Source organism: Bos javanicus, chromosome 24, assembly GCF_032452875.1.
Source record: "Bos javanicus breed banteng chromosome 24, ARS-OSU_banteng_1.0, whole genome shotgun sequence".
Lineage (NCBI taxonomy): Eukaryota > Metazoa > Chordata > Mammalia > Artiodactyla > Bovidae > Bos > Bos javanicus.
Window position 1 is genome coordinate 3,897,813 of NC_083891.1, and position 13,475 is coordinate 3,911,287.

The 13,475-nt window shown below is 39.1% G+C and overlaps 1 protein-coding gene across 1 annotated transcript in view; it reads right to left on the reverse strand.

Annotated features, from left to right (window-relative positions):
- The window catches only part of ZNF407 (zinc finger protein 407), a 388,042-nt gene that overhangs the window by 246,196 nt on the left and 128,371 nt on the right, over nucleotides 1–13,475 (reverse strand). The gene's annotated exons all lie outside the window — the stretch shown is intronic.

Genomic DNA, 13,475 nt, shown 5'->3' on the forward strand with positions numbered 1-13,475 from the left:
TTTTGACACCACTCTTCTTAGCATTCAGGCTCTTCCTTATTTTTTCTAGCAGATGTTCCAGGCTCACCAAGTCCCTTCCCTACTGGATCAGCCTTGGCTTCTTACTGTAAGGAGTGGTGTTGAGAAAGCAAGACCTAAATGCTAACTATGAGGATGGTTTTGGGGTATTACTGAGTCCAAGCCCTCTCAAGAGCGAGAAGACTAGATAGTTGCCTGAAAAGGAAACCGAGGATCTCAAACGTAAGGCCACACTTGGTACATGAGCATTCATTGTAACAATCAGTCATATCTTTTCCTTATTCTAAAATACCTTCTAATGTATTTTCAAATGGTGTATAAATACATTTCTGTAAACAAACTGCATTTTATCTATAGAAGCAAAACTTTCTATTGCTGTCTCAAACTCTAATAACTTACTTCTGGAGCTCTTTCTTCTCAACCACTTTCAAACACTTTCTGCTTCTCACTGCTGTTGACGCTGTTCCTCCTCTGGTCCTCGTCGGGTGATACTTCTACTCACACACCATCTTATTTCAAAGGTATAAATCAATTCCTGGGCTTCAGTGCATAACCTCTAAGTGAATGACTCTCAGATATGTATCTCCACCCAGGACCTTTCCCAGGGGCATTCTTTCTTGTCTGAATTGCCAATAAATCTTTAAAACATGTCCAACACTCAGTCATGATCTGCCCTCACGAAAAGGCTGCTCCAGACTTCCCTAATTCTGCAACTGTGCCGGCTTCCCAATTTAATAATTACATGCTCATGTGTGTGCTTCTTCACAACTGCTCCCTCTCAAGACTATGCTTCTCTCTCTCAACCAGAGTTACCCTAGACCAAATCATTTTACTGACATGCTGTAGCTTCAAGGTGTTCTCCATTAGAATTCACCCCATATACCACCATCACGCAACCTTCCTAAAAACACGTTCATACTGCAGCTCAGCTCATAAACATTTTATGCTTCCTTTCTGAATTGAATAAAGCACCAAATCTTAAGCAAATAAATATTAGTCTTCAGTCTTCATTCTGAACTAGCTATTCCTACCTTCTCGATGCACCCTCAGGAAAGAATCTTAAACTAAGGCCAAAAAATTAAAATTCTGACAAAAATGTGAAAACACTGTATTGTGCAATAGTAGCAGCATGATCTAAATATTCTGATCAATAAGAAGTACAGAATATTTCTCAGATGATGTTAGACTTAAAAGGGATAAAAGTATGTACACAATGTAATCCCATATAGATATAAGTACATTTTTGTATTCAGACAGATACAAATATATGCAAAGAAAAGCAAGTATCAGACAAATTCACTCTGAATGAGATTTAGTTTTAGATTATTTATACTCTTTGTATTTCTACAATGAGCAAATTTTTTAAAGCAAAATGATGTTTCACACTTTACCCAGCATTTTTATGTTTCCTCAATGGCTCCACATTACTGAATGAGTAACTGGTGGAGGCATTATCGGCTCAAGCTGAGAGAAGAGGGAATTGAGGCTCACAGAAGATAAGTGACTTTGACTTTTTCAAGAAAATGTGGCAAAGGAGCTGAAAATGCAAAAGTAGGATTCATGCCTGGTGACCTTTCTACAGAGCTCTTTCCACCATTCCACACCTCCTGACTAATGAAAGATTATACCCTCATGGGAAACAAGGAAAAAGAAAAAGGACATACTACAGAAATAAAAGTGTTCACAAATAAAATTGGTATAGTACAATCAATACTGTTACAAATGAGTATGACGCTTTCTAAAAGGGAAAAACCAAGTAGTTGATACAGGACAGATTTTTCTTTTAATTCATTGAGATCAGAAAAGTGCTATAATATTTAAAAAGAAAATATTTATCATATAATGAGGGTACAAACTAAAAATCAATGACCTGTAAAGCAGATCAGACAAAAATAAATATGTACGATCAGTTAACAAGTATAATTATGCTCAGAAATAAATATAAAGATGCTGATCATTATTAAAACAATAGTCAACTAAGATAAAGTATGTTGCTTTTATTATAAACAAAATCAAGATAAAATAAAATATTGTACACTCAGTGTCAGAAATCAAGATCATGCTAATATTAGTGTGATAATGTAAAATTCACTGTACAATATTTTGAGAATCTAAATGAAATACTAAATCTTCATCTACATAATACATAAAATGAAATACATTATATACCACTGTCGATATATTTCTAAGTAGCTTCCAATTATGCTGTTTAACCATGACTTGGCGGAAAAAATTTTCTCATCCATTTGTCTTATCTATAAATAAGCACACTAACTTACAGGAATATAGAAAAACCTGAACTTCAAATGAATTCAAATCTGTCAAAAAATTTACCTTGAAAGTAAAGGAAAAATATACGGTTCTATGATATTTGCTTACTCCAAAATTCAGAAGTGAACAGGTATTAAATAACACTTAAAAATTACATTTCTCAAACTATCTTACCAAGTCATTGCTAAGCCAAACCAAGTATGACTTTCATTGTTTCTCAAGTATCTTCAGGCAGAATTTCTCAGAATGCTATTGTCTTTATGGTTATAATTATCACATAGAACTGACTACTTACAAATTTTATGTGTTTACCCTTATATTTTACATAAAGAAACTCCATTCAAAAACAAATTATCAACATCCCCAAATTTAAAACTACCAAGAATCCTTTAACATTTAACATTATAATTGTTATTTTCTTAAATGTCTCTGATTCTTCATGAAAATAAATATTATGTTTATTGAAATTCCCCATAAAGAAACAAAACTTGGAAAACCTTGGTTCATTCACAAGAAAGAAAAACTTTTCTAAGTGTCATAACTCTTTCAAAAGTAAGCATTCTGTGTCCAAGAACCAGCAGTGAGTTCTTAGATTTTATAAAATATTAGTTTCAGCAATCAGAAACAGTGTTGCCGAGACACGGTGAGGTGCTGGCACAAACACACACACTCACTCACACACCACCCCAGCACCAAGGAGCAAGGGGAGACTTCAGCGGGTTCTCACTCCTTTATTTCTGGAGTTTATCTGCTCAATTATCGCAATTATTAGTATTGTCAAAACTATAAATACTATATCCCAAAGACCTTACTATTACATTCAGTTCAGTCACTCAGTAAGTCTCCAGCTCTTTGCAACCCCATGAACTACAGCAGGCCAGGCTTCCCTGTCCATCACCAACGCCCTGAGTTCACTCAAATTCATGTCCATTGAGTCGGTGATGCCATTCAGCCATTTCATCCTCTGTCATCCCCTTCTCCTCCTGCCTTCAATCTTTCCCAGCATCAGGGTCTTTTCCAAGGAGTCAGTTCTTCATATCAGCTGGCCAAAGTGTTGGAGTTTCAGCTTCAGCATCAGTCCTTCTAATGAATATTCACGACTGATTTACTTTAGGATGGACTGTTTGGACCTCCTTGCAGTCCAAGGGACTCTCAAGAGTCTTCTCCAACACCACGGTTCAAAATCATCAATTCTTCTGCGTTCAGCTTTCTTTATAGTCCAACTCTCACATCCATACATGATTACTGGAAAAACCATAGCCTTAACTAGACGGACCTTTGTTGGCAAAGTGGTATCTCTGCTGTTTAATATGCTGTCTAGGTTGGGCATAGGTTTTCTTCCAAGGAGTAAGCGTCTTTTAATTTCATGGCTGCAGTCACCATCTGTAGTGATTTTGGAGCTCCCAAAAATAAAGTCTGTCACTGTTTCTATTGTTTCCCCATCTATTTGCCATGAAGTGATGGGACCGGATGCCATGATCTTAGTTTTCTGAATGTTGAGCTTTAAGCCAACTTTTTCACTCTCCTCTTTCACTTTCATCAATAGGCTCTTTAGTTCTTCGCCCTCTGCCATACGATTGGTGTCATCTGCACATGTGACGTTATTGATATTTCTCCTAGCAATCTTGATCCAGCTTGTGCTTCATCCAGCCTGGCATTTCCCGTGATGTACTCTGCATATAAGTTAAACAAGCATGGTGACACTATACAGCCCTGACGTACTCCTCTCCCAATATGGAACCAGTCTGTTGTTCCACACACGGTTCTCACTGTTGCTTCATGACCTGCATACAGATTTCTCAGGAGGCAGGTCTGGTATTCCCATCCCTTTCAGAATTTTCCAGTTTGCTGTGATCCACACAGTCAAAAGCTTTCACATAGTCAATAAAGCAGAAGTAGATATTTTTCTGAAACTCTCTTGCCCTTTCAATGGTCCAACAGATGTTGGCAATTTGATCTCTGGTTCCTCTGTCTTTTCTAAATCCAGCTTGAACATCTAGAAGTTCACGGTTCACATACTATTGAAGCCTGGCTTGGAGGATTTTGAGCTTTACTTTGTGAGATGAGTGCAATTGTGCAGTACTTTGAGCATTCTTTGGCATTGCCTTTCTTTAGGATTGGAATAAAAACTGACCTTTTCCAGTCCTGTGGCCACTGCTGAGTTTTCTAAATTTGCTGGCATATTGAGTGCAGCACTTTCACAGCATCATCTTCAATGTAATATTACATTGCTGCTGCTGCTGCTGCTGCTAAGTCCCTTTAGTCGTGTCCGACTCTTCATGACCCCATGGACTACAGCCTACCAGTCTCCTCTGTCCATGGGATTTTCCAGGCAAGAGTACTGAAGTGGGGTGCCAATGCCTTCTCAAATATTACACTGAAGACTTTCAACTAACTACATTCTTAATCATTCTGAAAGCAATCACATATTTGGGCATTTTTTTGTTTTGTATATTTTAGCTGTTTGTAGAGAGGGAGATTATAAACCTCTGTTCTGAACCTACCAATTTACTTAACCCTTAAAACAATCTAATTGATGGATGGAAAACATGAGGCGCTTTAAGTATACTTTAAGTAACTCCCCGAGATTGCACAGCTAGTAAAGGGCAGAGTCGGGATTTGAGCACAGGCTGTCTGGTCAGAGCCCACACACTGTTCAGTTCAGTTCAGTTCAGTTGCTCAGTTGTGTCCGACTCTTTGCGACCCCATGAAGTGCAGCACGCCAGGCCTCCCTGTCCATCACCATCTCCCAGAGTTCACTCAAACTCACGCCCATCGAGTCCGTGATGCCATCCAGCCATCTCATCCTCTGTCATCCCCTTCTCCTCTTGCCTCCAATCCCTCCCAGCATCAGAGTCTTTTCCAATGAGTCAACTCTTTACATGAGGTGGCCAAAGTACTGGAGTTTCAGCTTTAGCATCATTCCTTCCAAAGAATACCCAGGACTGATCTCCTTTAGAATGGACTGGTTGGATCTCCTTGCAGTCCAAGGGACTCTTAAGAGTCTCCTCCAACACCACAGTTCAAAAGCATCAATTCTTCGGCGCTCAGCTTTCTTCACAGTCCAACTCTCACATCCATACATGACCACAGGAAAAACCATAGCCTTGACTAGATGAACCTTTGTTGGCAAAGTAATGTCTCTGCTTTTCAATATGCTATCTAGATTGGTCATAACTTTCCTTCCAAGGTCTTTTAATTTCATGGCTGCAGTCACCATCTGCAGTGATTTTGGAGCCCAGAAAAATAAAGTCTGACACTGTTTCCACTGTTTCCCCATCTATTTCCCATGAAGTGATGGGACCAGATGCCGTGATCTTCGTTTTCTGAATGTTGAGCTTTAAGCTTGGTCACTAAACCATCCTGTCATTCTTTATCTTATAAATTATAATCAGGTATTGGGCCTTATTTCACACGTCTGATGCATCTGTTTTCTTTTTTTTTTTTTTCCAACTAAAAAGTTACCTGCTAAAATAAGTAAAGAAAATCATAATGAAAGGTATTTTATTTCTGAATTCAAAAAACAACACAGGTAAGCAGAACTTTTTTTTTTTAATTAGAGTTTAGTTGCTTTGATTAGTTTCTGCTGTACAACTAAGTGTATCAGCAAGATAGTCTTAAAATGCTAAAATCGAAAGTCAAAAACCTGGTCTAATCTAGGCTCTGAAATTAACAGTGACTTGACCTCGATTCAGTTCACAACAATGAAATGTAAAGCAAAATGAAATCACTGATACCTAAATTGTGAAAAAAAAATACAATGAATTTAGTAAACAACTGTATTAGTCATAAACTGTAGAAGGAAGCCTGCTATAATCAACAAAAGGATACATAGAAAAGGAAGCAAAAACAAACAAGATCAGACACGTTCAAGTGGACACAGTGTGATAGGAAGGAAGGAAGGGTGAGTGAGAAAGAAGACACTGACCATATGGTACACAATTGAAAACTTTCAAAGAGTCCACACGGAGCAGCCCTTTAAGCTATTCATACCTCAACTCCTCAACAAGGGTGAGACCTCCTGTTACTGTAGGGTATTATCCCAGGAAAGGAAACTGCTAATGTGGTCAACAGAAATCCCAATACATGCAGTGCCCTGGGGGAAAGCGCAGCCAGAGGCCTGGAGGGCATCAGACCCGGGGAAGGGTCCAGCCATGCGGTGATGGGCGAGCCATCTCTCCCTGGGGTTGCTGGGAGCCCAGCGCGCCCTCAGGAGCTGGCGGCTGGCTTTACAGTGATGAGGACGACTGGAGCGGGAGGAAGCCAGTGAGAGCGCAAGCACGGGAGCTTTCCATGGAGAATGGACGCCCTGAATCCCAGGTCACCCTTCCAAACCATGAAGACTTTCTCCGTCATAGTCTATGCAAGGAGTAAGGAACAAAAACTAAGAAAATATACCATTTTGGAGCGTGAATACTTTATGCCAAATAGGGTAACAAATGTTTGCCAAGAATTATCAGATATATGGCATTACTAATCTATTTCCAAATAAAAAAACTGAGGTATAATGGAATTAAATATAGCAATGGAACTATTTCTATAAACAGTATACAGAAGCCTATAGTAAAGTGCCTAGAAATGCAAGAAATGAAGTTCAGTCCAGTTCAGTCACTCAGTAGTGTCCGAAATGCAGTAAGCCTCGATAAATGATTGCTATTAATAAATTAAGAGTCTCTTCCTATCCAAGCATATAATTCTGATATTGTCTTTATTGATTAAATGGGTAAGAGCTATAATACATGAGGGTGTTTATGTCAAGGAATAAAACAGCAATCAATAAATTCACCAAAATGGGGACTTCTATTTTTACGTGTAATTTGTCTTCAAATTTCTTCCAGGATATTTTGTGTAAACTGACAATGCAATAATATCAAATGCAGCCACGTCAGTGAGGGGTGGTAACCAGTCCTCCTCTAGCCCTGTCTTAGAGGAAATCAGAAAAGGCTGAGCCCGCCGGGACCAGCAGACAGCCACTTCCAAGGCTCACACATGATCTAATACTCAATAAGAAATATTCTCTGGTAATTTCCATTAGCGGAGTTGCCAGAGTGTACTGCTAAACTGTTCAAAAGTGCTATTTCCAGGGCTTACTAAAGGCACTTATGGTCTAATGGTAATTGGGGGCTGGGGAATTTTTAAATTTATTACTTTCAAAATATTATTTGGCAAACAAGAATATTCAAGTTGCAATTTATGTGAAAATGAACTGAAACTGATCCTACCAATTTAATATGCCTATCCAAACCAAAGCGTATTGAGCTATTTATAAACAAAAGCCCCAAACTGAGATTTCAGAATGATACAATCATCTGAATTGAACACACCACCACAAGATATATGCAGATAAGGGTAATCTGTGTGTTACATCAAGGTTCACACATAGTTAAATGTCTTTTGAGGAACATAATTAAACAAAAAATTAGAGCACAATAGAATGTATTTAATAATAAAATTTTATAGAACAGAATTTAATCTTTATTTAATGATTCAGCAGGCATATCAAAAACACAGAGTGCTTCAGGGAGATAATCATCACCATCAATTACTGCTGCACTGAAGAGACGCACAAGTGTCGATTAATAAGAGTTCTGGGTGACTTATTTTCCTATAACAATTTACAATAAAATGAACTAAGTGAACCAACTGAAATAAGAAACACTCAGGAATGTTTGAAATAATAACAAAATTCTGGATTACTTCCTTTCCCTTTTATAATTCTCTTATCTAAAATAAGATATGTTAGCAAATGTTAGCTTTACAACTCATTATTTCAGTTACAGACTGCAAAGAGAAAATGTGAATTAGAAAGAAGAATGACTATGCCCCTAAGACTGGCCCGTGGGTCCTCCTCAGGGGCGGGCGGTGCTGGTTGTCTACTGCTCTGCGCACCACGACAGGCAGAGGCAGAGCACTCCTTCTGTCTTGGTGAGAGATTGGACGCAGATGAAGACGACGTGTACACGTGCACAGATGGCCAGGGGTAGAGTCTGGCGGCTCTGCAACATGACAACGTGCATAAGCCAAACCACACTTACTAGAATTCCACTCTCAAGATGTACCAATTATAAACCACCAGGAGAGAGTCTGGGGGCGGAAAACAGGGGGCGGAAGTGGAGCAATCGGGGCTCACAGGTATTATCATTTATCATTGGGATCATCTGATTGTCATAAAGCAGCAACAAACTCCCCTCTCCACAGTCAAGGGGCTTTCCTGACTCCTGGTCCAACTGTATACATATAAGCAGCTGAGGAAGAAACAGGCTTCTACAGAAAGCACCACCAGCCCCTCTCCAGGTCCTCAGGTAAGACAATGAAAACATTCAGAGGACTCCATCTGTCCTCAGGGCTCCAGCCCATGCTTGTGGGTTCCATCCAGTTCTCCCTAATTTACACCCTTTCTCACATCTCAACTGCCTACCCTGTAGCTTTCAAGCTCCAACATTAGATGCAACGATAACACTTTACAGAGACTGGATGAAAAGCTCCTACTGAAGTATAAGACCAAATCCCTATAACGAATCCCTGAACTTTAGTCACAACACACACACACACAGAGTAATACATGTATATGTATGTTCCAAATGCTTGACTAATTCAAAAGTTACATGATGGAGACACAGGGATTTACTCTTACCCGTGTAAAACTAAAAAACCAACAACATACATGAAATAACAATTTTTAAGACACAGGACATCAGACTAAGAAAGTGATCTGATTGAGACAATTGTCAGACAGGTTAACAAAGTGCGGGGAGGTAGCAGGAGAGGAACAGAGTCCCTGACTTGAGACAAAACGAGACCATGTAAAGACCAGGCAGCTGGAACTTGGAGGACAGATTATGGAGAGGAGAAACCTACACATACAGAGAACTGAAGATCTGCAGAGGGAAGGCAGGGCGCATTGAGCTAACTATTGATCAAGCTGATGTGTGAAGGCACTACACAATGGTAATATAGGAACATGCAGAAAAGATTAGAAGGAACAGCACAAGTCAGTGCTCACACAGGGCCAGACTGTGCAGAAAGGTCGGTCTCAGCAGCGGAGAAGAATTAGCCACAGACTAAGATCTGTTCGAACCTACTCAAAAGTGAAGCACAAAATGTGAAACTTTTTTCAACTGAATTAACTGCATCCCAAAACAAGGCTAAGAATGTGTACTGAAATGTATATCAAAAGTTATGAGCAAAAAAAAAAAAAAAGTTATAAGGAGCTAAAGCAGTGGTGAGAGGAAAAGTTACAGCTATAAAATCTCTATTTTTAAAAAGAAGAAATACTTCAAATAAATCAACAACCTAACTATCCACGTTAAGAAACAAGAAAAAGAAGAACAAGCAAAACCCAATACAAGCAGAGAGAAGGAAATTAAAAACTAGAGTATAAACAATGAGGGAAAATAGCCAAAATCAACAAACTCAAAAGTTGCCTATTTGAAAAGATCATCAAAACTGACTAACTCAAGATCATCTACCAAAAAACGCTACAACTAACGTGGTACTGAATGGTGAACAAATGAATTACACCACTCTAAGTTCAGGAACAAAACTGGGATTTATGCTCTCATCACTTCTGTTCGACACTGTACGAGATGTCTCAGCCAGGGAACTCGGGCAAGGAAAAAGAGACAAAAAGGAATCCAGATTGGCAAGAAAGAAGGATACGTATTCACAGTTGACATGACCACGTACATAGATCCTAAAAAAAATCAACCAAAAAACTAACAAACAACTATAGCAATGTTGCAGGATACATTATTAATATTTAACAAATCACTGGTACTCTATGCACTAATGATAAAGAAAAAATAAAATCATGAAAACATTTAAAATATGTAGGAATAATTTTAAACAAAAAAGTGCAAGATATTCACTGAAAATTGTCAAATACCATTAAAGAAAACTAAAGACTTAAGTAAACAGACAGATATCCCATGTTCATGGATTCAAACACAATATATTACAGTTACAACATATAGTGAACACATAACCCAGCAATTCCACTCCTAAGTATGTACTCCAGGGAACTGAAAAACCTATGTCCATACAAAATTTGCACATGAATATTCAGAATAGCAATAGCCAAAAGGTAGAAATAATCCAGATGCCCATAATACCATGAATGGACAGAGAAAATGTGCTATATTCATATCATACAATAGTGTTCAGCTATAAAAAGAAATGAAGTACTAATAGATTAACGTTATAACATGGATGAATCTGGCAAACATGCCACAAGCCAGGCACAAAAGGCCTCATATTGGATGATTGAATTTATACAAAATGTCTAGAAGAAGCAAATCTATACGGACAGGCAGTAGATTATGTGCAGATGAACCAAACTGAACAGCAGATGACTTTTTCTCTGCTCACAAAGAACAGAGTACACCACTCATTTAGGTATTCATTCTTTTTTTTTAATATAGATTTATTTATTTTAATTAGAGGCTAATTACTTTACAATATTGTATTGGTTTTGCCATATATCAACATGAATCTGCCACGGGTGTACATGTGTTCCCCATCCTGAACCCCCCTCCCACCTCCCTCCCCGTACCATCCCTCTGGGTCATCCCAGTGCACCAGTCCTGAGCACCCTGTATCCTGCATCGAACCCAGACTGGCAATTCGTTTCATATATGATATTATACATGTTTCAATGCCATTCTCCCAAATCATCCCACCCTCGCCCTCTCCCACAGAGTCCAAAAGACTGTTCTATACATCTGTGTCTCTTTTGCTGTCTCGCATACAGGGTTATCGTTACCGTCTTTCTAAATTCCATATATATGTGTTAGTATACTGTATTGGTGTTTTTCTTTCTGGCTTACTTCACTCCATATAATAGGCTCCAGTTTCAACCACCTCATTAGAACTGATTCAAATGTATTCTTTTTAATGGCCGAGTAATACTCCATTGTGCATATGTACCACTGCGTTCTTATCCATTCATCTGCTGATAAACATCTAGGTTGCTTCCATGTCCTGGCTATTAGTTTCCACATATTACAAATCAGTAAAAAGAGAACTACAAACGATTGATGAGAATATCATTGTGTATCTTGATAGACCAAAAATATTGTTAAATGATTAAGTAGGTGAGATTCAGTAATGCCTAAAAGAATTCTGGACACTTTCAAAGACAGAGTAAAACATAAAGATAACTAGAATTTGCTATGAGGGGCAGTTTCTGGCAGAAGAAAATTATGAGAAAAAGTAAACCCATTTGAGAACCTGAGGACTGTGACTAGACTACAGCATCAGATCAGATCAGTCGCTCAGTCGTGTACGACTCTTTGCAACCCCATGAATCGCAGCACGCCAGGCCTCCCTGTCCATCACCAACTCCCAGAGTTCACCCAGACTCACGTCCATCGAGTCAGTGATGCCATCAGGCATCTCAACTTCTGTCGTCCCCTTCTCCTCCTGCCCCCAACCCCTCCCAGGATCAGAGTCTTTTCCAATGAGTCAACTCTTCTCATGAGGTGGCCAAAGTACTAGAGTTTCAGCTTTAGCATCATTGGTTCCAAAGAAATCCCAGGGCTGATCTCCTTCAGAATGGACTGGTTGGATCTCCTTGCAGTCCAAGGGACTCTCTTTGGTGTTGGTCTTCTCAAACACCACAGTTCAAAAGCATCAATTCTTCAGTGCTCAACCTTCTTCACAGTCCGACTCTCACATCCATACATGACCACAGGAAAAACCATAGCCTTGACTAGACGGACCTTTGTTGGCAAAGTAATATCTCTGTTTTTGAATATGCTATCTAGGTTGGTCATAACTTTCCTTCCAAGGAGTAAGTGTCTTTTAATTTCATGGCTGCAGTCACCATCTGCAGTGATTTGGGAGCCCAGAAAAATAAAGTCTGACATTGTTTCCACTGTTACCCCATCTATTTCCCATGAAGTGGTGGGACCGGATGCCATGATCTTCGTTTTCTGAATGTTGAGTTTAAGCCAACTTTTTCACTCTCCTCCTCCACTTTCATCAAGAGGCTTTTTAGATCCTCTTCACTTTCTGCCATAAGGGTGGTGTCATCTGCATATCTGAGGTTATTGATATTTCTCCTGGCAATCTTGATTCCAGTTTGTGTTTCTTCCAGTCCAGCGTTTCTCATGATGTACTCTGCATATAAGTTAAATAAACAGGGTGACAATATACAGCCCTGACGAACTCCTTTTCCTATTTGGAACCAGTCTGTTGTTCCATGTCCAGTTCTAACTGTTGCTTCCTGACCTGCATACAAATTTCTCAAGAGTCAGATCAGGTGGTCTGGTATTCCCATCTCTTTCAGAATTTTCCACAGTTTATTGTGATTCACACAGTCAAAGGCTTTGGCATAGTCAATAAAGCAGAAATAGATGTTTTTCTGGAACTCTCTTGCTTTTTCTATGATCCAGCGGATGTTGGCAATTTGATCTCTGGTTCCTCTGCCTTTTCTAAAACCAGCTTGAACATCAGGAAGTTCACGGTTCACATATTGCTGAAGCCTGGCTTGGAGAATTTGGAGCATTACTTTACTAGCGTGTGAGATGAGTGCAATTGTGCGGTAGTTTGAGCATTCTTTGGCATTGCCTTTCTTTGGGATTGGAATGAAAACTGACCTTTTCCAGTCCTGTGGCCACTGCTGAGTTTTCCAAATTTGCTGGCCTATTGAGTGCAGCACTTTCACAACATCATCTTTCAGGATTTGGAATAGCTCAACTGGAATTCCATCACCTCCACTAGCTTTGTTCATAGTGATGCTTTCTAAGGTCCACTTGACTTCACATTCCAGGATGTCTGGCTCTAGGTCAGTGATCACACCATCGTGATTATCTGGGTCATGAAGATCTTTTTTGTACAGTTCTTCTGTGTATTCTTGCCATCTCTTCTTAACATCTTCTGCTTCTGTTAGGTCCATACCATTTCTGTCCTTTATCGAGCTCATCTATAGCATGGAGATAAGCAAAGAGAGGCTGGAAAACTATTTCACAGACAAACTATAAGGGAACTGGAAAATGACAGTATGGGTTTTACATAGTATTCGATGTGTTTCCTAAGAACAGAGCTATAAATGGAAAATATGCTTTAGTAAACAATTCTGTTGGAAATAAAAAGTCCGCTTATTGGGGAAAAAAACAATCCAAAACCAGTGAACTCATCTAGCACTCAGGCTTAAAAAACATAATTATTTAAAAGAATCTAGCACT